A 24,937-nucleotide genomic window follows, 5' to 3' on the forward strand; every position below is an offset into this window, starting at 1 on the left:
ACCTTGCGTTCAGAGTGCAGCCAGCAGGAGGAGGAAGGCACTCTTGGATCCATTTACCTGTTTTCTTGTGCGGGCATAAACTAAGCAGACAGAACAATCTGCAAGGCTGTCATTGGGAGTAAAACTGATAACATTCTTTTCTTTAAGGAAAACACTGTTGCTTGAGAACTATGTATGTTGTATATCATTTAACAATATGGGTGATTGGAGAGGGGTTGGATAGAGAAATGGCAGGAGAAAAGAAACAGTTAACACATACAGGGTTAGTGTCTCTGAATGTCAAATTCTAGGTAATACTGGTCATGTCTTATTTCTGTAATCATAATTTTAACGTGGGATGTAAGGATTGACAGAAAAAGAAAACACACACACCCACATCCAGAGAGTGGGAGCATTCACTAGTATCCTACCATTTTCTTTCCCTGAAAGCCTACATTTAGAATAATTTCACATTATTCGTGAAGAAAGGAATGTTTTTCAAGTGCAGTGTTTTCTGATGCTCCAAAATTGAGGTGTCTCTGAAAGATCATTACACTGGCAGCAGGCATCGTTTCTCCTACTCCCATGTATTGTCCGCTTCTCCAGAGTTTATAATCACTGCTTGGTCAGTCTGAATCTAAGCATTTGAATCTAATAGAGGGGAATTTCAGCCACTAATAGGTTTATAATGTAGTAATTTTCCCTAAAGTTACCCGTGATAAATGGGCTTCTCAAATAGCCTCCAGCAATCATAACATAACACATTAGGTGGAACAGTACAAAAAAAAAAGAAGAAATGTGTAATGCCTGTGTTAAATTGTGTTGTAATGTTGAACAGGTTTCAATCACAATTTGCACCCTCTTGGTGAAGTTTTTTGCAGTCTTAGAAATGTTCTAAGTAGGGTCACATCTAGAGTCATTCATGTCAGGCATTTTCAGTAATCCTTCCATGAGCCTGAATGTAAAATCCAATACATTAAGGCCACTTCCTGAAATATTTACCAATAGAAATCATAGTCAAACATGTCAATACTACACTAACTGATATAACATAGTTCATTGAGAATGTGAACATATCTGTAGGAAACTAATGTCATGTGGCTAATCCCTACAAACATGTTGCATCACCATGGCTCACTTCTTACAGATTCCAAATGGAGGGAAAATATATTATGCCAAGGATTCGTAATGATACTGGCATCTTTTGATATATGATTGGCACAAATAAAAAGAATCCCAGCTCTTCTGTTTCTCAAGGCTATTTCTCAATGCGTGTTCAAGTGTTTCAGGAATGTAGGACACGCACAAAGGAGGCAGCTTATTAAGAGCTTATCTGAGAGATGGAACTTGCAGGCATTTACAAACGTGGCGCTCTGCTATGCTTTAAACTCTAGATCTTGAACTACTGAAATGATTGCAATCTCCAAATCAGTATACATTGTTGATTGCTCTTTTCAAATTAATATCTGCTGAATGAGCTGGGCTCTGTAACAGTTCAACTTTGTGTCTTGTTCAGTGTTTGCCAGGGTGTCTGGTGCTGTCCAAGGAATGTTACAAGACAGAAGAGTCTTTGTATAAAGAACAATAATAAATTCCAGTATTGCCATATATGAACTATCAGCCTACCCTCAATCTAATTAGTTTCTGTACAGAGTGCTATTGACTTTGAACTTTAGCTAAATCACATTAAAGCAATATTTCCAAGTTTTGGTCCATGTATAAGTCATCTTACATTTTATTGTCTTATTTTTAATACTCTGTATTTACTATTTCTGGTTTCTTTTTTAAAAAGCCTATTCATATAATACATTTTACTTTTTTTTTTGAGGCAGAATGTTCTTCAGGTTTGTCATAGTTTTTCTTTCCTAGACAGTGAGAAAATCCCAAGGGGATTTTTGCAACATGATGGCATGTCTCCCATATGGGTGCTACTTAAAGTTTTTTGGTTCTATTCAAATAGTTGTTAGTTTGGGTGAGGTATAACTGGCTATTATCACAATGCTCCCTACCACATATAGTCTTTTTAATTTATATTGTCTGTTTATGTGATTCTTTGTCATGACCCACATTTAGAAATTCCTACAAAAACCTACACTATCTCTATTCTGTTAAAATGACCTTGCAGGGCATGCATTGGTAATTTTACATTGGCAACATACAAGTCCTGCAACTTTCAATGATGTTCCCTTCAACTGTGTTGTCTATTAGATTAACTACTTGGCAATAGGCCTGGTTAAATTAAAATTGAAATTAATTTCAGTTAAAAAAATAAGAATTCAGTTCCTTATTTGCACTGCTCACAGTTTAATAGCGGCATGTAGGTAGTGGCTTCCAGACTGGGCAGTACAGGTGCAGAGTATTTCTGACATAGCCAGACATTTTGCTGCACAGCACTGCCTTACGTGCTTGATAAATTGGTGGATGAGAATGTCTACGTTGATTTAGAGGGAGAGAGCAATTGCAGGCGTGCAGTCTCAGGTTCAATACCAGAAAAAGCAAAGTCAATAAAAGTGGCTGATACTCTCGGAAGTGCACACTTGTAATTACACCTCATCATGAATTCATGCTGCAATTAAATCAAAGCATTCAAATGTTATTTTTATTCTTTAAAAGAAACTGAACAAATGGCCACTTGATGGTTTTGCCTTTTTATTTCACTGTAGTTATCATATCAGCTAATGAGTCTTACAAATAGGCCCCCCGTTAACTACTGGCTTATATTTCTTAATAATTTTTTTGTTTTTTAATACCAAATTATGTTTATGCTATGCCAGCCAAGAGCTCATGTTTCTTCCTCCTTGTCCTATCCTAACTACAGTTATCCTCCACCTCCTCTGTCTCTCACCGCTCTCATCCCTATCTTTTCCCTCAATTCCCTCTCCTTCTACGTCCCTCCACTTCTGCTCCTGTGTTTTCCACTTAATGTTTACGTGTCAGAAGAAGAAAGGGAGGGGAGTTAAGTGTATCATTTTTTAAGTAGATGTTCTGTTTTCAGCACCTCCCATATTATCTGGGTTAAGTGGCAGAGTTTTGGGGACAGTTCCACTGCCTTGCACCTTTGCCTTCCTGGTTCTGAGTGTGCATATGCATTTATGCAGGATTGCTGGAGACACATACCAGGCTTCCAAAGCATTCAACCTTTGTTTTCTCTTCTTTTCTTTTATCAAGACCTGGAAACTGAATGCCAGGAGGACCAGTGGTCCTTGCTCAGAAGTGCCCACCTCTCTGTGGACAGTGCTGCCTGTCTTCTTAGAAAGTTAGGACTCATCAAACTGCAATCAACTTATCTAGGATTCAGACATCACAGGAGAGCAGCCTCAATGTTCCACTGTCAGGTTTCTAGTTGGAGGAGGGAATTTGTAACAACTAAAAATGCTGGAATAATTCAGAGTGGAGAGAAAGGCACAAACTCAAAGAAGTTAAATTACTCCCTAGTGTCTTAAAAGCTTAGGATTTGCAAGAACTTGGGGAAATTAAGAATATGTCATTCTCTCCCATGATGTGATTCAGAGGAGGTATATCCTTCCAAAAACACATTCAGATGGACTTGAAAGTTCAAGATTTTAAGATTTCATAGCATTCTGATATAGACATATGATTCTTGCCATAATTTTTGTAAACACATCACACCCATTTCTTTGAAAATGTAAGTTGACGTTATCATGTATAATTGAAATGAATCTGCAAAGTGTTTGGGGAATGCCACGTTGCTTACCTTTCGTGTCTTAGCAGCTGCCCTTCTCTAGAATCACCCACATTGTGGTAAGACCTAACTGTGGCCCTTTCCAGTGTAAGCTGAACAAGCGCTGTCTCTGACCAGAATGCACTCCAGCCCATCCAGCAGTTTGAGAATTTGCACTCATGCTTCCATTTCTAGTGAAGTACCACTACTCTTTATTGGCCGTCTCTTGTTGCATAAAAAAGGATCACTTTGCAGCTTCACAAATTTCCTCATGGCTCCTTTGAGTACAGTTCGTGATCTCTCATAAGGTGGCACTCCAGGTGTTGGTGAGGGCTTTACCCAAGGGAGGCTCTGCTTCCAAGAGCACTTAAGTAATTGTTGGTGGGATTCAGTTTCTCATTACATGTTGGGCTAATGCCTCGGTTTCTTGCCAGGTGAGCAGGACAGCACATGACACGGAAGCTTTAGCAGAGCAACCAAATGAGAAGAACCAGAGGGAGAGTGTAAAGAAGGGTAGCTAGTAGCCTTTAATAGCATAATCTGAAAATGCCCTCTCCTTTCTGTGTATTCTGTTATAAGTAAGCTGCTAGCTAGATTCAACCCACACTCATGGGGAAGGGATTATTAAAAGGTGAGAATAACAGGATGCAGGAAACTTTGGGAGCCAAGCATCTTACTATACCCTTTGCCTAACCATCTTAGAAGTACTAAGCATTGAGTGCTTATACTACTCTGTTACAGTACTCCTCCTCTGAATTACAATGACTGGTTTCCGTATCTTATTCATTTTTCATATAACCAGTACAATGGTCACAAGGATGATGGGTAAATATGAGTTGAAAGACTAAATACAGGCTGGCACCGTGGCTCACTAGGCTAATCCTCCGCCTTGAGGTGCTGGCACACCGGGTTCTAGTCCTGGTCAGGGCGCCGGATTCTGTCCCGGTTGCCCCTCTTCCAGGCCAGCTCTCTGCTGTGGCCCGGGAAGGCAGTGGAGGATGGCCCAAGTGCTTGGGCCCTGCACCCCATGGGAGACCAGGAGAAGCACCTGGCTCCTGCCATCGGATCAGCGCAGTGCACCGACCGCTGCGCGCCAGCCGCGGCGACCATTGGAGGGTGAACCAACAGCAAAAGGAAGACCTTTCTCTCTGTCTCTCTCTCACTGTCCACTCTGCCTGTCAAAAAAAAAAAAAAAAAAGACTAAATACATGAATCAATTTCTGTTACATAGATTTGCATAAGGATGGTGAGAGTTATTGGATCTACCAAATGGAAAACCCTACAGAGGTGTTTCTACTCTACTGCCTTATAAAGCTCTGAAAATATTTCATGTTCTGCCAACCAAGCACTAAATATAATGAGAGTTATAGAAAAAACAGGGGTGGAGTAGACTATCCCATTCCTATTGAAATTGTAGCCCACACACTTAAAATACATTGCTGCTGCAACCTTAAACCCTAGGGCTGATCTTTGCTCCTGTTGATGTAGGTGTTAAAGAACATTCTTTCCTCCTAGAGACTCTTTCTTAGAATTTTAAAATTCATATTCAGTTGCTTTTTCATTAGTCTATAGTTTTAACGTAGAAGAAATGTCTTTCCAGCTTGTTGAGCTGAACTCGCTACTTTGCCAGACGAATTAGCACAGTGGAAAGTCGAGAGATTCCTGAAGATTCCAAACCATCTTGCATCAAAGTAAGGAAATTATGCTTAATTCTTACCTTTTTCCATAAACATTTCTAGATGTCTAAATTATTTTTCTGTACTTTTAATAAAACTAACCCTTAATCATTTCAAAACACTAGCAAGCATGGAAGCATCTCAGAGGAACCAATAAGACTTCTGCATTATCCTTACATCATTCTCTGAATTTCCAATCTCACGTGGGCTGATTCATGTCCCTGGAACACCAAATACAGAAGAATAGACTGTCTCACTCTTCCCAGTTTTAGAAAACTCCTTAAGAACCAATGCAAATTCACCACCTGTTTTGAAAATATACAAGAGATCCTTCAGCATTTTGATTTAACTAATCTGATGACTTTATTCTCATTCCCTACTTCTGAACTAATATTAGTTTTGATAGCCATATAGTTGGGCTTGAGGCTCTCAATGTCTGTCACTCATTTATTCACTCCTTCCCATTTTATAAACACTATCTGTTTCCAGGCTATTTTTCTCTACCTTTTATTAATTTTTAATTTGTGTTGTATTTACTCTTTGAATAGGTAATCCACTCACCTGGTGATAAGTGTATAGAAGACTTTCCTTTCTGCCACTACTCATGATGAAGATAGTTTCCCACCTGAATACACAAAACCCTGCTATGTACTTCTGGGGGCACAATGTCCATTTGATGACATTGGACAAATGCCATGTGAATTTTCAGACTATGTCATCAAATTCTAACATATGACATTCTTTAAGACACATACAAACACATTCTTGCTTTACTCTAGCTAAGTAAATAAATGTATGATTTGTGGCCCGTGAAGGTGTATATTATGCGGGCTCTTACAAGTTGTAAGGAAAGAAATGCTGTCACGGGTGAAGAGTGTTTATTATAAGCGTATGTGGGAACTGAAGAAAGGTGGTGAACCTTCTAAACTGCTGCACGGTTAGCCTGGGTCCCAGAGGTCCCCAGCCTGAGACGTTGATCAAACAACTGGAAAGGCGGAAAGGACACGATGTCATTCATGATATAAGAGTAAACCTATCTGACATCGTTTCTTATCTTCCACCAAGGAACACAAGGTAACTTCAAAAAGTTAGCGGAAAATTCACATTGTCTTTTATTTTGGTACAAATATTTTTGAAATATGTGTATAGTTTCTTCATGCGAAACATTTTTCATGTACTTCGTGACTTTGTTTTGTGTGATTTTGAGAGACAGAGAGAAATGGAGACAGAGAAACAGGTCCCATGTATTGCTGCACTCCCCAAATGCCTGTAAAGAATCCCCTCCACCTTTCACTGGGGCTGAACCCGGGAGCCAGAAACTCAACCCCCAACTCCACATGGGTACAAGGACCCAGTGACCTGAGCCTTCACCGCCTCCTTTCAGGGTCTGCATTAGCAGGAATCTGGAGTCAGAAGCCAGAGCTGAGTGTGGAACCCTGGTATGTGGACTATGGGCATCTTAAACACCACATTAAATGTCTGTCCCTCCACACATCCACACATTGTCTTTTTTTTTTTTTTCATTTTCTTGGTGTAGTTTTATTTATTGATTTTGTTTTCTTATTTTATTTAAGTTATGCAAGTTTCCTGTGTTTCATATATACAGATTTAGGAACACAGTGATACTCCCATTCTATCTTTCCTCCTGCTCACACTCCAAAGCTTCTCCCTCTTCCCTCTCCCATTCCGGCTCAATTTTTACAAAGATCTATATTCAGTTTACTTAATGGTCATGAAGTTAAGCCTACACCAAGTAAAAGAGTTCAACAAATAGTGTAAGAAAAAAATACTATTCCTCAATGGAAGAGACAGTGGCTATAAATAATCATTGAATCTTAAATATCTATTTCACTCTGATACATTATATTTTAGGTACTCTATTAAACCTACCATATGATCCAATCATCCCATTCCTGGAAATTTATCCAAACCAAAAGAAATCAGCATACAAATGTGTTATCCATACCCCCCATGTTCATTGCAGCACAATTCACAATAGCTAAATATGGAATCAAGCCAGATGTCCTTCAACTGTAGACTGGATAAAGAAATTATGGTAAATATGCACTATGGAGTACTACACACCTTGTCTTTTAATTTCATATGTACATGAACTTTTTGAAGTTCCCTCCTAGATTTAACTGCTGTTTATGTGTCTTTAGATGTTCCCCAGAGAGAGTGTTTTCAGTATTTCAGAAGCCGGTCCTCTTGGTGGTCTGTCCTAGCCCATGACTATGTACACCTGTGTATAAATGGATGCTATGTACACCAGCTTGAACAGTGACACAGAGCATTGCAGTCAAGGACTCGGGGTCCGGAGACACAAGACTGTGCAGTAAGCGAGGCTGATTCCCCGCTGGCCAACCCCCTCAGACATCAGCATTATGGAGACAATTCAGGGCTTAGAAGGTCACCTTGTGTTCAGTTTCACATCCTCACGTGGATGTGATTTGACAGCACATTTAAAACAATGTCTGAGAGTTCGAAAAAAAGATATTTTCCCATTTTACAAATAGGAAAGTAAGCCATCAGAAAAGTTATGTAGTATATGTGAACTCCTTTTAGAAAAAGCTGTGCCAATACTTGAAACACAACTCGGTCAACTAGCCCTTTGCTTTTTCTACCAACAAAGATGGTTCCGTTATGGCAGAAAAAGTGTCAGTTATATGTAGTATGACATGATACTTGCCCAGTGGACAGATGAATAGAATTAGACAAAGCAATTTAATTACTGAGTAAGAAACCCATTAAGTTATTGTCTTTCAGGTATGTTAGGTAAAAATGCCCTTTTTATTAAAGTTGTATTCTTTTAAGAATTTGTAATGTTTTAATTATTTATTTGGAAAATGTAGTGGTCATAATCACATTTTAGGATTTATTAACTATCATATTGCATTTAGGAATGCCAGCTTATCGGTCAGAGTGTCAGTGTAATTATAATTTACAGAACCTGAGGTCTTGATATGGTTCTATACCCTGGGATACATCTTGGCTATTTTTGTTGTTGATTTCTTTTGGTGTTTTCTAAAATATCAAAGCCATCTTTATTAACTTATAAGACCAAGAGGCCATCAAGCTGTCACATGAAAGGCAGGGGACATAATAACCACCTCCATGGATCAGCAGTGAATCCCCTCCCTGCTGCAGAGGCTCCTGATCTCAGGACACAAAATCAGAGGAAGAATCTTTCCTAGGCATCTGCCTGGCAGGAGATGATTAATACATTAAAACATGTGGAATGGGTTATGTTACTCAGTGAGAACAGTCAAGTTTTTCAATGGAAAATCAGAGGATATTATGCCAGAAAACAGTTTTAAAGGAAATTAGTTTGCTTTATTGTGGACTTGAAACTAGGATGCTGAATGTGACTGTCAAGCTTTAAAAAGGGTAAAATCGTAGATTTTGTCACAACTCAGTAGAAAACTTCTTGGTTTCATGTTATAATAAATTTAATACTGAACAGTCACTTATAGTTTCTGTGTGAATACTCAGAAACAGGCAAAAGAGCTCATTTTGATTTGTATTAGCTTTAAAAATTAAGGAAACACACCTTTGTACACGTAAGTGCACATAGAAGCACATTCAATTTTTAGTAAAAATTTGTCAGTTTTCTTAGCACTGTTAGTCTTGTAGAAATCTTTGTCCAACCCTAAGAAGAGACTGCTTCTGGTGTGTCTTCACCCCACACTTCAGTAGTGAGCTCCTACTGAGCTGCCTGGGTTCCTCTGGATGGTTGGTAGCTTAGCAACCATTCACTCAATTCAGCCCTCGATTCCCATTAACTTGCCTCATATCATGATTTTGAATATGTTCTAGAAATAAGCAATGTGATCTCACTTACAGTACTTGATCTTTTAGCCTTTTCAAAAATAAATGACAGCTTTTAATCTGTTTCTTTCTTAGTCAACTTGAAAACTCTAGCACACTGCTGGTCACACATGAACAAATATTCATATGGAACTGTGTTCTCCACCTGCTTGGATAATAACTGAATAAAATTCTGGAGAGAGAAGATAAGCCCCATTTTGGATGATGATGTTCAGAGGATATCTTAGATTGCAAACAATCCAGAAATGTAAACATTCCAATATGTTTACAAATTCCCAAAGTCTTCCTGAAAAACACAGATGACATGATCATAATGGCTCAGCTATAATCTCATTCTGTTTTACTTTATAAATTCTCATGTTAATAACAAAATTCAACCCAAACCCCTCTATTTCCCCCATACCTGAAATACTTGTAGGGGGATGGGAGGCAAAGTAAAGAAATAGCTCCAAACTCATATATTTGTCAACTACCCAAGTGTACTCAAGATTTTCCCCAAAATATGTGATGTGCAGATAAATACTAAAGATTTAATAAAATCCAATTTTTTTTTATTTCTATGGTTACATACAGCCATCCAATATTTTTCACCAATCGGTGGTTTTAGGCTCCCTGCCAGTGATCTTATAATTATTTATGTGGCCTGAATTTGGGAAGGAGTGAACTAAGAGGCTATAGAAGAACTTTATTGGTCACATACAGACTAAGAGGCAAAACTAAAATTTCCAAAAGGAAGTTCCTTCTGGAAGTGTTTAAATCAAGTCATGCACAAGAAAAGAAATTCACTGGTGTTTGAGGAGGCAAAACGTTGAGAATTTTGTTTCTCAAATGTCTCCAAGTTTCACTTTCTGATGGAGTCCTGGAATCTCAGAGGGCTGAGGGGGAATCTCCATAGGAAGCCACACGCTCTCATAAATTTCTGAACTTCATGGAAATGCAGACTTCACAAGCATTAGTTTTCCACTTATGGAGGCGTCAGGCTGACCTCTAAACTTCAAAGCCTGTTTCAACCTCTTTGGCCTAAACACTGGAGAAGGTTAGAAGAGAGAACATGTAGACAACAAGGAAATGGAGAGCAGCAGGTTTTGTGTTAGTAGGGATGTGGAATAGACGTCCACTTCTACAGTTGAATTTCTTATGGCTGAGTGGATTAACAACGTAAATAGGAAAGAGTCATTATCAAGAAATATAAAATGAAAAAAAATTCTTGTTTCATGTAGTGAGTCACAAAGAAATACATTTTTAAGATTTGCTTGGAAATTGTGTTGGGGTGCATGACAACACTTTAGATCAATATAGATCTATCATTTAATTCCAGATCAGTTGCATATTAGCTATGAAATCTCAGCTAAGCTACTTAAAACCCTCTGAGTGACATTCCCTCATCAGTAAAATTGGGATAAGTATACTTATGCTGCATGGTTGTCTTGAAGATTATAGGTATTGAATAGAAACTTTTAACCTAGAACCTGCAATGGAGTTACTATAGTAATTGCTTTTCTTTCTTATCCTCATCATTGTTATCACTGAAAATGCTGTTTAAAGTCCAAGGGATAATACAGTGCTGGAAGTAAATATCTCAGAATCACATTTAACTGCCCAAGGTCAGATCTGTAGCAATAACAGGAAATATTATTTTCTTTCAAATGGACCAGTTTGAAGCTGTATTTAGGGTCTTGTAGGTGATAATGGTCCTTGGGCCTAAACTTTAGTTAGCATAATCACCCTCTTACACTGGTATCCTTTGTTGTGGTATTGGCCCTACCACTTGGGAAGTTTTATTTTTTCTACCAAGTTTTATTTTTTCTACCAAGTTTTATTTTTTCTACCCTTAGGTTTGCTCAACCACATTGAACACCATAATGCATCTCTATTAATCATCCTGTCCCACTCTGCCTTTCCTGATTTCCAAAAGTCAGGTTTCCTGACCACATGGCATGCTTGGGGCTCCTAATGTTTTCCTTGGGACAGAAATTGTTATCTCTCACTTTTTTTTTTTTTTTTTTTTTAGAGAGAGACAAAGACAGAGAGAAAGGTCTTCCTTCTGTTGGTTCACCCCCAAATAGCCACTATGGCCAGTGTGCTGCACCAATCTGAAGCCAGGAGCCAGGTGCTTCCTCCTGGTCTCCCATGCAGGTGCAGGGCCCAAGCACTTGGGCCATCTTCCACTGCCTTCCCGCACCACAGCAGAGAGCTGGACTGGAAGAGGAGCAACCAGGACAGAACCGGCGCCCCAACTGGGACTAGAACCCGGTATGCTGGTGCCACAGGTGGAGGATTAGCCAAGTGAGCTGCAGCGCCAGCCTAGCTCTCACTTCTAAAGTCTGCTTTACCAAGCCCCATTTTCCATCTCTTTGTAAAGCTTGTTATGCGTTTATTCTTTCTGCACATTATCTGGTGTTCTTTGCTTGAGAACTAATAGGGATGTGATGACTTTTGTCCCTTCTAAGTGGACTTTATTCCATTGTTCATTTCTGCAAGATTGGCAGCGGGTCAACTCACAGGTCCCATTTTGCTGGTCCATCTACCTCATCACCATTTTTCCAAAACTCCCACCATAGATATGTTAAAAGAAGATGGTAGGGAATATTAACAAGAAGAAAAAAACCCTGGCCTATAATCCCTAGTCTGCATATAATCTCATTTTACAAATGATAAAACTGGTGTGTAGTAAGGGAAGGATCTGGTGATGGGTGAGACTGGATGTCTTAATTACTTCATGGTATATAGTAAGTCTAGGACCACAGACTCATGTGTCACTAGTGATTACTGGCTCCAAGATTGTCGTGTGAACACTGTAGCACACTGGAGAGAGTAAACTTGGAGAAGACCCAGCTGCTCATCTACAACGGTGGGGTGCCCTGACAAGCAGGGATAAGAGCTGGAGATGGCTTCATCTTCCGATTTTTCCAGAGAAGCCAAGCACATGGGTTGGTCCAGGGTGTATATGTGAACAGGATGTGTGTTTGTATGTGTGTGCTATGAATATATATGAATATTTAAACATTAATAACTATTTCTTAAAATAGTACCAGCCAAACAGAACCTAACCTCACTGAGTTGGAAGCCTCAGAAGATAAGGGTTTTGCCACTAAATCCACATGCTTTATTTTCATATAGCATTTGGACTTACACCCTTTTGTGTAGCCTTTTTCTCATACTCATTATTCCTCAGTGTCTTCATCTGTGAAATAGGGATAAGAGCATTTGTTTTTTGTTTGTTTGTTTGTTTTGCCTCCAAAAGACCCAGGATCCGTGTGACGATCAATGAGGTCGTTTAGTTAAATGCTTCTTGCTGGGTGGAGGAAGGATGGCTTGTGAATACTAAGTGTTATTTGAATCATGTGCGCTTTCATGGAAAGAGAGCGGGACCATTTAGTTCCTTTCTCGGCAGGGAGTAGTAAAAGAAGAAACTGGGGAGAAGGAAGCCGAACATATTTCTTCATGACTATCTCCTGTGGTGAACTGTGGAGTGACACTGAGGGCTCTGAGAGTCTGGCTGCATGATACTATAGACTGAGATACAATAGAAAGTGGGAAAAAAGGCAAAACCAGCACAATGTGGGTTTGTGAGTTTACGGTTGTTGGGTTAAGGTGAGCCGGTGGGGATAGGAAATAACATGTGAACTCCCACTGACTTGCTAACCGCTGGATTCTCCCTTTCTCTGGTAGATTAGTTAGGGTAAACTACTGAAACATGCCCCAACATATTATTAGGTTAAACCAATAACAGTTCATTTCTCTCTCAGATTTCCTAACGGCTATAGTTTCCCATGTCGATGGTGGAACCCACGCCTCTCTCAACCCAGGGCTCCCTCATCCTTTGGGGCTCCCTATTAGCTGGAAAATGTAGTCAAACGCAGTGAGTCAGCTGAGGAGGACTGCTATGTGTGAGGTCTGCTAGTGGCCCGTGTCGTGTTGCACTGGCATCCACGTGGGGAGGACTCGGTCACGCTGCCACACCAGGGAGGCGGGGGAGGATGGTCAGACACCGCCTGGAAGGAGAGGAACTGGTTTCCATCTGCCCACAGTCCCTGCCAGTTCTAAAATGTCTTAGTGATTTGTCCTTGTGTGTTATCACCTGTCAGAGAGGTGACCAGTTGCTTTCACGTAGACACAGGAGATGGAGTTTGCGGTCCCCTCATTCTGTGGCAGTTGCTGTCTTTTATACATTTTGTACACCGTTTTGCAGGCATTTTTTTTTTTTTTACTTCTGTTCTTTCCTTGTACCCACTGCATTCCCCTTCCTGCTACTCAGAAGGCAGAATTCTTCTCTAGAGCCTTGACAGTGTTTACCTCCATTGTCCGTAAGCCTTGACCGTGACTAACATGGCCTTTTGCTGACTGTGATTCCCTCATTATAGCCTGGTAGAAATTGTTAAGCATATTTGTTCATTTTTAATTTTTTTCCTGACATTATCACTGGAGAAGGGCAGTGTTCTTTGCAATGATTTGTAGGAACAAAATGATTGAATATTGTGGAATTATGCAGTGACTTTGATTAGTGTAGTGAGTCAGTGCTAATCAACACATACGAAACAAAACAAATGCTTTTGCTCTTTTCGCACAATGCTCTCTGTGGTGTGACTGCTAGTAACTGATAAATGACAAGGAAAGAGAAGGCAGGTGCATATCCACTCAGGCTGTGGCTGGTCACAGGGCTGGCAGCCTGAGAAGAGCCTAGGTTTCGTTAACCTGTGACCAAGCTTCTGTTTAACAAGTCATAGAAATGGCAAGTTTCAAGAGAAATAGTTGGCACAAATATCCTCCAGTAATTGTCTTAACCTCAGAGAGTTAAGTGTAATATTTATGAGTTTTATAAATGGGCTACCCGAGTTTAATCCTACAGACACCAAATTCTATCTGTAATTCTTGGCAAGTTAATTCTGGAATTCAATTTCCTCTTTTGTCAAATGAAGGTAATAACAAAAAATCTAACTCACATTGGCAGAGAAATGATCAGTAAGATGATACTTGAAGAGAACTCATGACGAGGCATGGCAAAAAAAGTTTAGTTGTGATAATCAAAGAGAAGAAAAACATCTTCTGGGAAAAATTATTCAAAGCAATGTACTTCTGAAAGCTGTGGACATACCAGTCACCTGAGTACCACATTAATGCGGATGCTGTTCTTTGGGTCTGGCATGGAACCTGAGATCTGCGTGGGTTGAGAATTTCTAGGTGATACTGATTTTGCTGGTTTGTGGACTCCATGTTGACTATCAAGGGGTTAACACTTAGTTATAGGTATAACTTTATCTAACTCATGGTTTATCAACTACTTATCTATGAACGTGAACATTTGATTCCTGGCAAATGATGAGAAAGAGTAACTGTACTTCATGATCAAAATATCTGAGTAGCTTCATAAGCAGAGAATGCTGTTTAACTAAATGTCTGAGGAATAGAACTTTTTTTTTTTTTTTTTTTTGGACAGGCAGAGTTAGACAGTGAGAGAGAGAGAGACAGAGAAAGGTCTTCCTTTTTCCGTTGGTTCACCCCAGAAGTGGCGCTACAACCCGCGTGTTGCGGCAGGTGCACTGTGCTGATCTGAAGCCAGGAGCCAGGTGCTTCCTCCTGGTGTCCCATGCAGGTGCAGGGCCCAAGGACCTGGGCCATCCTCCACTGCACTCCTGGGCCACAGCAGAGAGCTGGACTGGAAGAGAAGCAACCAGGACAGGATCCGGCACCCCAACCAGGACTAGAATCCAGGGTGCTGGCGCCGCAGGCGGAGGATTAGCCTGGTGAGCCGTGGCGCCAGCCAGAATAGAACTTTTCCAGATTTTTGTTCATGTCATAATCATGTGGCCTAAGATTATAACTTCTCTGTTTCCATATTAATCTGTTTGGTATTCTGATTATTTTATTTGCTATTTTTGAATCAAGTATGTGAAGCATAATTTGTTTTAACAAAATGCACACATTTTAAGTGCTCAGATATATTTCCCAAATAAAAATAATTTTTTAGAGGCAGAGAGACAAAAAATAGAGGAAAACAGAAAGAAGAGACAGATTGTTATAGAAAGAGAGCTCGTGTCCACAAGTTCACTCCAAAATGTCTGTAACGGCCAGGACTTAGCTGGGCCGAAGCTGAGATCCAGGAACTCCATCCAGGGCTTCCATGTGGGTGACAGGGACTGGACTACCAGAATGACCACCTGCTGCCCCCCAGGTTCCACAATAACAGGAAACTAGAGTCAGGAGCAGAGCCGGGGCACAAGCCCAGAGACTGATACAGGATGCAGGCACCTTACCCAGCGTCATAACTACCAGGACAAATGCCAGCCTTGGGGGATTTTTCTATTGTGGTAAATTTTAGCATCTTCACTATTTTTTTAAATGTATGATGGTACTTCAAAATATTTGTTGGGAAACAGAATTGGAAACTAAGTTTATTTTAACAGACTGTTGAAGTTTATGCATTATTTCTTTTTCACAATATGCATTTTCCCTGAAAATTTTGGAGAACCTTTGAATACATTGATTTCAATTTTTTTGTAACAAAATAAAGTTGTCTCTTAACTCCATCTTCCTTTAACTTTTTGAATACTCTCACATGGTTCAGTTGTATAATGCATTCATAATGTTTGGCAATCATTGCCTCTATACATCTCCAGAACTCTTTTTGTCTTATAAAATTGAAATTCCAAATCCATTATAAGTACTATCTTACTATGCTACTGTGTGTGTGTTTATGTGTGTGTATGACTTCTTTCACTAAGCATAGTATCCTTATAGATCATCCAATTTACAGTATTTATAAGAATTTCTTACTTTTTAGGGTTGGATGATACTCTGTTGTCTCTATGTACTACAATGTGCTTATCTATTTAACAGTCAAAGGCATTTGGATTTGGATTATTTCCATGTCTTAGCTATTGTCAATGATACTGCTTTGAGCTTGGGTATTTAAATATTTCTTTGATCCTCTGGTTCTAATTCTTTTAGATCTATACCAAGAAGTGAAATTGTTGTATCCTACGATAGGTCTATTTATATTTTTGGATGAACTCTTGCATTGTTTTCTACAGCAACCAAACCACTTTATATTCCCACCAATAGTATGCAAGTTTCCACCTTTGCTACCTCCTGGCCAATACTTGTCATTTTCTGGTTTTTAACAGTAACTACATTAATAAGTATAAGGTGGAATCTAGTAGTTTTGACTTGTATTTCCCTCATGATTCTGATCATATCTTTTCATTTCCTTATTGGGCATTTATATATTTTCTAAGGAAAAATGTCCATTCAAGTCCTTTTCTCATTTTGGGATCAGATTTGTGTGTGTGTATATGTGTGTTTGTTGTTGTTGTGTGAATCTGTTATCTTTTTGCCCATTTTTTCCATTGTCATTTTTGATGTGATATTTTCTTTTGCTTTAGAATTTAATTTTTAAAAAAAGTTGTGAAGTATAATTTGTCTATTTTTATCTTTGTTGTCTATGTTTCAGTGTCACATCCAAAAAATCAGTACAAAATTAAACACTATAAAGTTCCATCCTATGTTTTCTTCTAAGAGTTGTATTGCTTCAGCATTTACATTAAGGTCTTTGATGCATTTTGATTTAATTTTTGCATCTGGTTTTAGAAAGGGTCTCACTTAATTGTTTTGCATAAGAATGTCCTGTCCATCACCATTTGTTACAAAGATTGTCACTTTTTTCCTTTGGATGGACTTGGAAGCCTTATCAAAAGTCATCTGACTGTATATATAGATTTTTTTTTCTTTTCTCTCTACTCTGTTCTTTTTGTTTATATGTCTGTCTTTATGCCAGTACCACTTTGATTACAACAGCTCCGTATTAAGTTTTGAAATCAAGAACTGTGAGTTTTTCCATTTTGTTAATCTTTTTTTCAAGGCCTTTTTTTTTTTTTTTTTTAGTATTTGGGTCCTGTGATATTCCATATGAATTTTAGATTGGACTATTCTATTTTTGCCAAAAATCATCAGAATTTTGATAGGAGTGCCTTGAATCTGTAGATTATGCTGCATAGTACTGACGACCTGATAATGTGAACTATTCCAATCCATGAACATGAGCTGAGCTTCCATTTGCTTAGAGCTCCTTTAACTTCCTTCAGCAATGTTTGACAGTTTTCATTGTAGAACTTTTTCACTTCCTTGATTAAATCTAATAACTTTATTATTTTTGGTGCTATTTAAAATTATATGTTTTTGTAACTCCCTTTTCAGATTGTTCACTGAATTCTACAACTATTGTAGAATTGTCTATTTCTCCTTTCAATTCTGCCCTTTTTTACTTCATATATTTTGATAGTGTATTATTAGCTGCATAAATGTTCATAACATATCTTCTTGCCTTATTAAGCATTTATTAATGTATCATATTCTTTGTCTCATAAACTCTTGATTTAAAGTCTATTTTGTCTGATATCAGTTTAACCACCTTTGTCTCTTCTGGCTGCTATTTGCATGGGATGTCTTTCTGTATCATACCTTCCACCTGTTTGTGTCTTTGGATCTAGTGAGTCTTCTGTGACAGCACAGAATTAGGTCGTTTCTTTTTCCATTCTGCTAATCTATGTCCTTATATTGAAAAGCTCAATCCATTGATATTTAAAGTATTTTCTTCTAATGCCTTGCAGCCTTTTTAGGACCTTCCCCAGGGTTTACTGTTTTATTATTATTATTATTATTATTTCATTATTCTAGGTTTTCTATGTACCAAGATTCAACATGAGATGTAAATTTAAAGTATTCATTTTTCTAATTTCGGTTAAATATCCAAGTCTTTACTATCTGGCTTCTGTAAGGGGGAAAAAGAGAAAAATGCAAAAGAGAGAGAGAGACAGAGAGTGAGAGAGAATGGGTCATGACAGGCACTGGACCCCTAAGTCCCCCAGAATTCACTTCAGCCTAAAATTATATGAAGAAGTCAAAATGGTGGCCAGATTTTTTGTCAACACCTCTGTGACTACAAATAGCAATCAGCAATCAGAGCACAGATCCCAGATAGATGGAGGGTGAGGTCGTTCTTGCCCACCCTGAGTGTGGGCACATCGCTCTAGAAGTGCATACATAGCTGCCTGCCAGGGGGCAAGGCGTAAAGGATAGGCAGCTACCGTTGTGCTAAGCATTGACATTGACCGCAGCCCTTTTCTTGAAGTTACGATCATTCAACAGACTCCCCAGTCCCGAACTGGTTATGTTGGATAGATTCTCCCAGGGCAGTTGTTGTCTAGGTAAGAGAGAGAATGCTAGTGCCTCCTATTCTGCATTCTTTCCAGAATCCACTAATTGCTGGCCTTGTACATGATCCCTTTGAGCTACTACCTGCCATTTATTTTTCTGAGATTTTTTTCCTTAATATTTTAAAGAACAGAATAGAAGTTGAAATGGCCAGCCATAACTGGTTTCAAGGTTCTGTAGTGTTTTATGGATCTTGTTTCTGATAGCACTCATTGCAGCTCTTTTTCAGGGCAATGTCTTGAGATTCCTGCTAGATTACTTAATTTAGGTCACTACTGTTTCCATTAATATCATCTATATTTTTCCATAATTTTGCACTCAGCAATATATAATAATGCTAAAAGTATGTCATTGTTGAGAATGATCTATTTTTTTTAAGATTTATTTATTTATTTGAAAGAGTTACACAGAGGGAGAAGAGGCAGAGAGAGAGAGAGAGAGAGAGTGGTCTTCCATCTGATGGTTCACTCCCCAGATGGCCGCAATGGCCGGAGCTACGCCAATCCAAAGCCAGGAGCCAGGAGCTTCTTCCAGGTCTCTCATGCAGGTGCAGGGGCCCAAGGACTTGGGCTATCCTCTACTGCTTCCCCAAGCCATAGCAGAGAGCTGGATTGGAAGTGGAGCAGCCAGGTCTCCGAACCAGCACCCAAATGGGATGCCAGCGCTTCAGGCCAGGGCGTTAACCCACTGCACCCCAGCGCCAGCCTCGAGAATGTTCTAACATTCTAATTTTTTTATTCCTTATTGTCATCCTTCTATATACTAATATTTCCCCTCTTTCATTCTTATGGAATTGTATGATTGCGTCAAGATCTTGACTAAGCTTGGCAATGGTCTGCTCATGGGCTCATGTGAAAACACAGGCGAGGGTTGATTCCCACTTTTCTGTTTATTCTTTTGTCTCTAGCCTGTTATATATTTCCATAGCAGTGGTATAATACCTACAACTTAGAAAAGGTGGACAGTGGGGTTCTCTGCTGCAGGAACCCCAGAGTACCAATTTCATAAAAGTCTCAAATCCTTCTCATACTGCACTGTGGCCAGGTGCACGCTCAGTGCACATATTTTCAGCCTTTACAAACAATGGTACTATTTATTATTTTATTATAATATTAGCTGAGTGAACTGTACATGTTTGATAATAGTATTTGCATTTCCTTTCTTAGTGAAAATTCTCTGCTTATAGGTTCATTTCATGATTGTTCTGTTAAAAATATAACAGATGGAGAAAAAGAAAAGCCATGTAAATACAGTGATTATATATAGCCATATTTGTATAAGTGTGAATATTTCTGGAGTCTTGACACTTTTGGAGATGAAAATATTGAAAGAGAGGCCAGTTACACACTTTACATCTCCTAGTGTTTTTAACAGAAGGACTAATTGCTAGTACCCGTTTCTAAGTAATGGAAAGGTTAGAGGAACATAGAAATTCACTGACAACAAATAAAATGCTCATTTAATTTGTTTCTTAAAAATAGACAATGCTTTATATAATTCAGCCCATTTCAACTGTATACAGCAGAAGAAACTCAAATTCTTGTGGTATACAATTTGACAATGAGAAAGAGGCAGAATCTGATGCCTGCTTAGCATGACCAAGAATTAATGATGCAGCCAAACGGTCAACACCAACTACAAACATGCTGAATTCCAACTGTGAGAAAGTGGGATTGAAAGTAAGTGCTTCTCACCCAAAAATCCTCTGACCACACTAGTGTGAAATTTCTCCTTGTCTCCAAATCATTGCTTTGAATTTTCTCCATGTGGTTTTTCTCTCTTCTTAAAATGCCCCTCTAGATTTTCCCTCTCTGTGAGAACCTGAAATGAGAGAGATGACAATGAGAGATATTTAAGGAGATGGGATGGTGGCCCAACAAAAGATGGGTCACAGAAGGCTTGTGCTGCTACAGCATCATCTTTATAGTTTATATATTAATACAAATGACATAAAACATCTGGTCCTTCCAAGGATACCTTTCTCTGTGCCTATAAATCTGACCCCCATTTTGATAAATTCCTGGGATCTTTGTTGGTGTAAGTTTGCTTTCCACAAAGATGGAAGGCAGTGGAATCCTTGGAGACAGAGGTTTCTATCTGATGGAAAGTCCTTTAGAGACTAGAGCTGGGCTTCATTTTCTTTAACAACCTTAGTCATACAATGCCTCTCACAGACTAAGCACTCAACATGAATTATTGAATCTCCCCACACTTTACCTTTGTGATTTCTAATGGAATAAATAAAAAATGGTCTTTAGCTTTAAAGCACCTCTGTGAACCCTGAGAGAGGGAGAGACATAGAGAGAGGAAAAGAGAGAAAAAGCTACTTAAATGTCCATCTCTCCTGTGAAGTGCCCAAGTGGTCAGTGCCTTCTAGAATTTCTTAATCCATATTAACATATTCCAATAATAGTTACTAATTTATTACATATTTATTTCCTCATCTCTGCAATATTGGTAATGCTATTTGGGGAGTCATATCAAGAAGTAATTTTCTATAGTTGTGGTGACCATGAAAGTATTTTTGTGCCTTTTATTTACTGATTCTTTTAATAATTTAATGGCCTTCTTCTAAAAGGAAGGAAATATACCTTCTGGGGCTTGGAGCAGTAAGTGCTGGGGAGTCAATTGATTAGCTAATGATCAGGGAGCCATCAAAGATTGTTTTTTTTGTTGTTGTTGGTTTTTTTTTTTTTTTTTTTTTTTTTTTTTTTTTTTTTGACAGGCAGAGTGGACAGTGAGAGAGAGAGACAGAGAGAAAGGTCTTCCTTTGCCGTTGGTTCACCCTCCAATGGCCGCCGCAGCCGGCGCGCTGCGGCCGGCGCACCGCGCTGATCCCATGGCAGGAGCCAGGAGCCAGGTGCTTTTCCTGGTCTCCCATGGGGTGCAGGGCCCAAGCACTTGGGCCATCCTCCACTGCACTCCCTGGCCACAGCAGAGAGCTGTCCTGGAAGAGGGGCAACCGGGACAGAATCCGGTGCCCCAACCGGGACTAGAATCTGGTGTGCCGGCGCCGCTAGGCGGATAGCTGTAGGTACACAACAGTCTCAGGGAACCCAGGCCATTTCTTCTACTAAGTTTGATGGTGCCATGGTACCAGGGAGGCTTCTCAAACTCTATTACAGTCAGTGATATTAGCAAATTATTTCTTTTTAAAAATGCATAATAGATTTGGTTGCTCATGCAAACACACTTCAAGAGGTTTTTGCAAAAGTGAATTCAAAGACAAATTTATTTTGGTGCTAAGAAATTTTGAAATACTGACATATGAGGGGTCTTGAAAGGATTCATGAAAAATGTGTATTGTGAAGAAACTATGCCTGATTTCACAATGTCTCTGCAGTGTAATGAACTTATCTTTTAATTCCATTATCCATGAACTTTTGGAAGTATCTTCTCATGTTCCCTGGAAGTAGGGGCTTTGTTAGCTCATGGCCATATTCCAGTGTCTAGGACAGTGCCTAGGGCTACTGAAGCTCAGTAAATATTTTGTATAAAGGAGCAAATTAATTGCTCAATTGAAACATTTTTTGTGGCGTCAATTTTGTTTTGATAAATGTTATAAGCAAAACCTTTTGGAATAGTTGTCTACTACATATGACGATTGGATTGATATACAAAGGGTCCTTCAAAAAGTCAACAGAAAATACGTTATGAAAAATGTGCATGCATTTCAAAATGTTTTCAACAAAATGAATTTTCAGTCTTTTAATTCCATTTTCACAAGCTTTTGAAGTACCTACATATAATTACGTATAAAGTCCCTTGAAAGTGGTGAAATTATGTAGTTCTCACTTCTGATCATCAATTTTATCACTTTTAAGATGAAAAGGGGTAATGTCTCTCATTTGAATCGAGAAGTTTAAAGTACTGAGTTTAGGGGCTGGTGATGTGGCATAGTGGGTAAAGCTGTCATGGGTGGCAACATCCCTTATGGGTATAGGTTGGAGTCCCGGCTGCTTCCTTTCCAATCCAGCTCCCTGCTAATGTGTCTGGGAAAGCAGAGGAAGACGGCCCAAGTGCTGGGCCCCTGCACCCATTTAGGAGACCTGATGCAGCTCCTGGCTCCTGGCTTCAGATCAACACAGCCCCAGCCATTGCACCATTTTGGGAGTGAGCTAGCAGATGAAGATCTTCTCTGTCTCTGTCTCTCCCTCTCCCTCCCTCTCTCTTTCTCTCTCTCTCTCTCTAACTCTGCCTTTCAAAGAAATAAACAACAACAACAACAAACCCTTGAATTTCAGGGATTAGAGTACAATTATGACATTTCTGTTTTCCAAAGTTGAGAAAATGATATATTCTAAATATTGTTAGCCAGCCCATGAGAATTGGCACAGCATTACCCAGGAAAATTAAACTGAGGCAGGAAATTCTCTCTTACCAATCCTCAGCTCCCTAATAGGCTTAGATGAGAAGAACGCATTTATGTTTCTTCAGAGTAATATATATTAAGGTATAAAGAGTTTTTAGAAGACAGTTAAACAATTTGAACAATACTCTTGTTAATTTAAGACCAAATTCTACATATGCATGGCATAAACTGTTAGGGAAGTTTATTTGTGACCACCAAATAAGAAAGTATTCATAGAAAAAAGCATTTAAATTTAAAACCACTCTGTATTTTTGTACAAAGTGATAATCACTAGGGGTGGGGTGGGGAGAAGAAATAGAAATTTCTTACTTGAGTTTTCAAAGGAAAAAGAAACAAATAATATGTAAAACCCAAGTATAAGTAGGAGGAGTGGTAGAAAATGTGAAGAATAATGTTTAATGAAAATTGTATTTGAGTTCTCTGGATAATATCAAATAAGGAAATCCAGAGAATAAATAACAAAGACACTAGTAACCAACAGTAGGAATATCCAGTGTTTTATATCCTAATTCTTATTGGATTTCTGTAAGGTCAATGTTTAGCTAGCTATTTTGTATGTAATACTCTTTGTGGACTGAACCTCTTCTTTATGATTTTTATTGGTATTTTGTAAACCATTGAAAAATACACAAATTTTACATACCCCCCACCCAAAAAAAAAAAAAAAAAACAGAGGAAATGCAACCAATTATGTATTAGCAACTGATAGAATTTTGTCGTATTTTTCTTCTGTAAAGCATCATATAGCTTGTAATGAAGTTTGTGTAATTTGGCCTAAGTTGGATTTAATGAGTCTATTATTTCTCACCAAAGAAATATTTCAATAATTCAGGATGCTTTTTCCTCCTCCCCTTCCTATATCTTCCCCCTCTTTTCCCCTCTCAGCCTAAAGTAGCTATTGTACCAGGTCAGGAATCATATCTTGGACATAAACGATCCCGTAACAGCTCTTTCTACAAATAAAATTGCTGGCAATATAAACAATTGCTCTCAATAAGTAAGCTTCTAAGTTCACTAACCTTTCTGTTCTGGGTTTTTAAACTTAGAACTCATTGCATTTTGAGGGCAACTTGTTGATGACCAGTTAAAACAGTTTGATCTTTTTAATTTCAAATGTTTTATATGCTCAAAGACCAAAAAATTAATTAATTATCACTCATATCTTGTACTATGGCAGTGATTCTGTATGAAACTTTCCAACTGTGCAGTTCAGATAAAGTTTCCAATCTTAATTAAATACCAATGCCATTATCTGAAAGTACCAGTTCATATCTAACATTTAATAAAATTTCCTTCAATGGTTCCCTTCTCAGAGTAAAAGGCAGTCCTTAAAAGAATCTACTAGGCTTTAGAGAATGGCTGGTCTACAGTTAACTCTCCCGTTACCCCTCCTCTCTCTTCTTGCTCATTCAGTTCTTCCTGGGGTCTGTGCTGTTGGAGAGCTACACCGGCTTGCTGTGCTACAGAAGCCGTGCATGTGAGCTTTGCCTTGCCTCGAACCCACCCCCAGTGGATTCTTGCATTGTACAGAAATACAGAACGGTTTTAAAGGTTTCTTCTATGAACTCTTTATTATTAGGTGGACAGAAATAAACCTCCTTACCAGAAGTTTCATGCCATGCACATATGGAATTTGGTCTTTAATTAACAATAGTATTGTTCAATTGGGAGAGCCAGGATTCTCCCAATTACCCATTAGCCGCCTTCATCTGTCTCAATCTTTTTACTAAATGTCACCTTCTCAGTTCCCCTCCCTGACACACTACCACAAAATGAGGCACCACTGCTCAAGTACTCTCTGTCCTCACCTCCACTATATTTTTCTCTGCAGCACTATGGCATATCAAATCATTTACTTGTTTGATCATCTGTTCTCACCCACTAGAATGCAAGGGTAAGGAGGGCATGGATCTTTGTCTGCAATTATCACTGCTACACTCCCAGCAGGAAACAGGGCCCGACATCCAGGGGGCACTCAGTTCATGTTTTTGTATTTGTTTAATTGCTGAATAAATGTGTATGTCTTGCATTTAATATTTTCCCAGTGCTTTCAAACTTTTCCACGGCATCTAAAAGTAATATAGTTTTCAAAAACTTCACGGAAAATGTGTGTTATGAAGAAACAATGTATGCATTTCAACATTTTTTGCACCAATGTCAACTTGTCTTTTGTTAAAAATTTATATTTAT

General features: G+C 38.8%; 1 protein-coding gene and 1 pseudogene across 20 annotated transcripts in view; one reads left to right on the forward strand and one right to left on the reverse strand.

The window, feature by feature from the left end:
• Window positions 1–24,937, forward strand: part of RBMS3 (RNA binding motif single stranded interacting protein 3) — a 1,614,135-nt gene that overhangs the window by 1,236,550 nt on the left and 352,648 nt on the right. The window lies entirely within an intron of this gene.
• The window catches only part of LOC100356895 (calcium and integrin-binding protein 1-like), a 110,336-nt pseudogene that overhangs the window by 52,864 nt on the left and 32,535 nt on the right, over window positions 1–24,937 (reverse strand).

Source organism: Oryctolagus cuniculus, chromosome 4 (genome assembly GCF_964237555.1).
Source record: "Oryctolagus cuniculus chromosome 4, mOryCun1.1, whole genome shotgun sequence".
NCBI classification, from domain to species: domain Eukaryota; kingdom Metazoa; phylum Chordata; class Mammalia; order Lagomorpha; family Leporidae; genus Oryctolagus; species Oryctolagus cuniculus.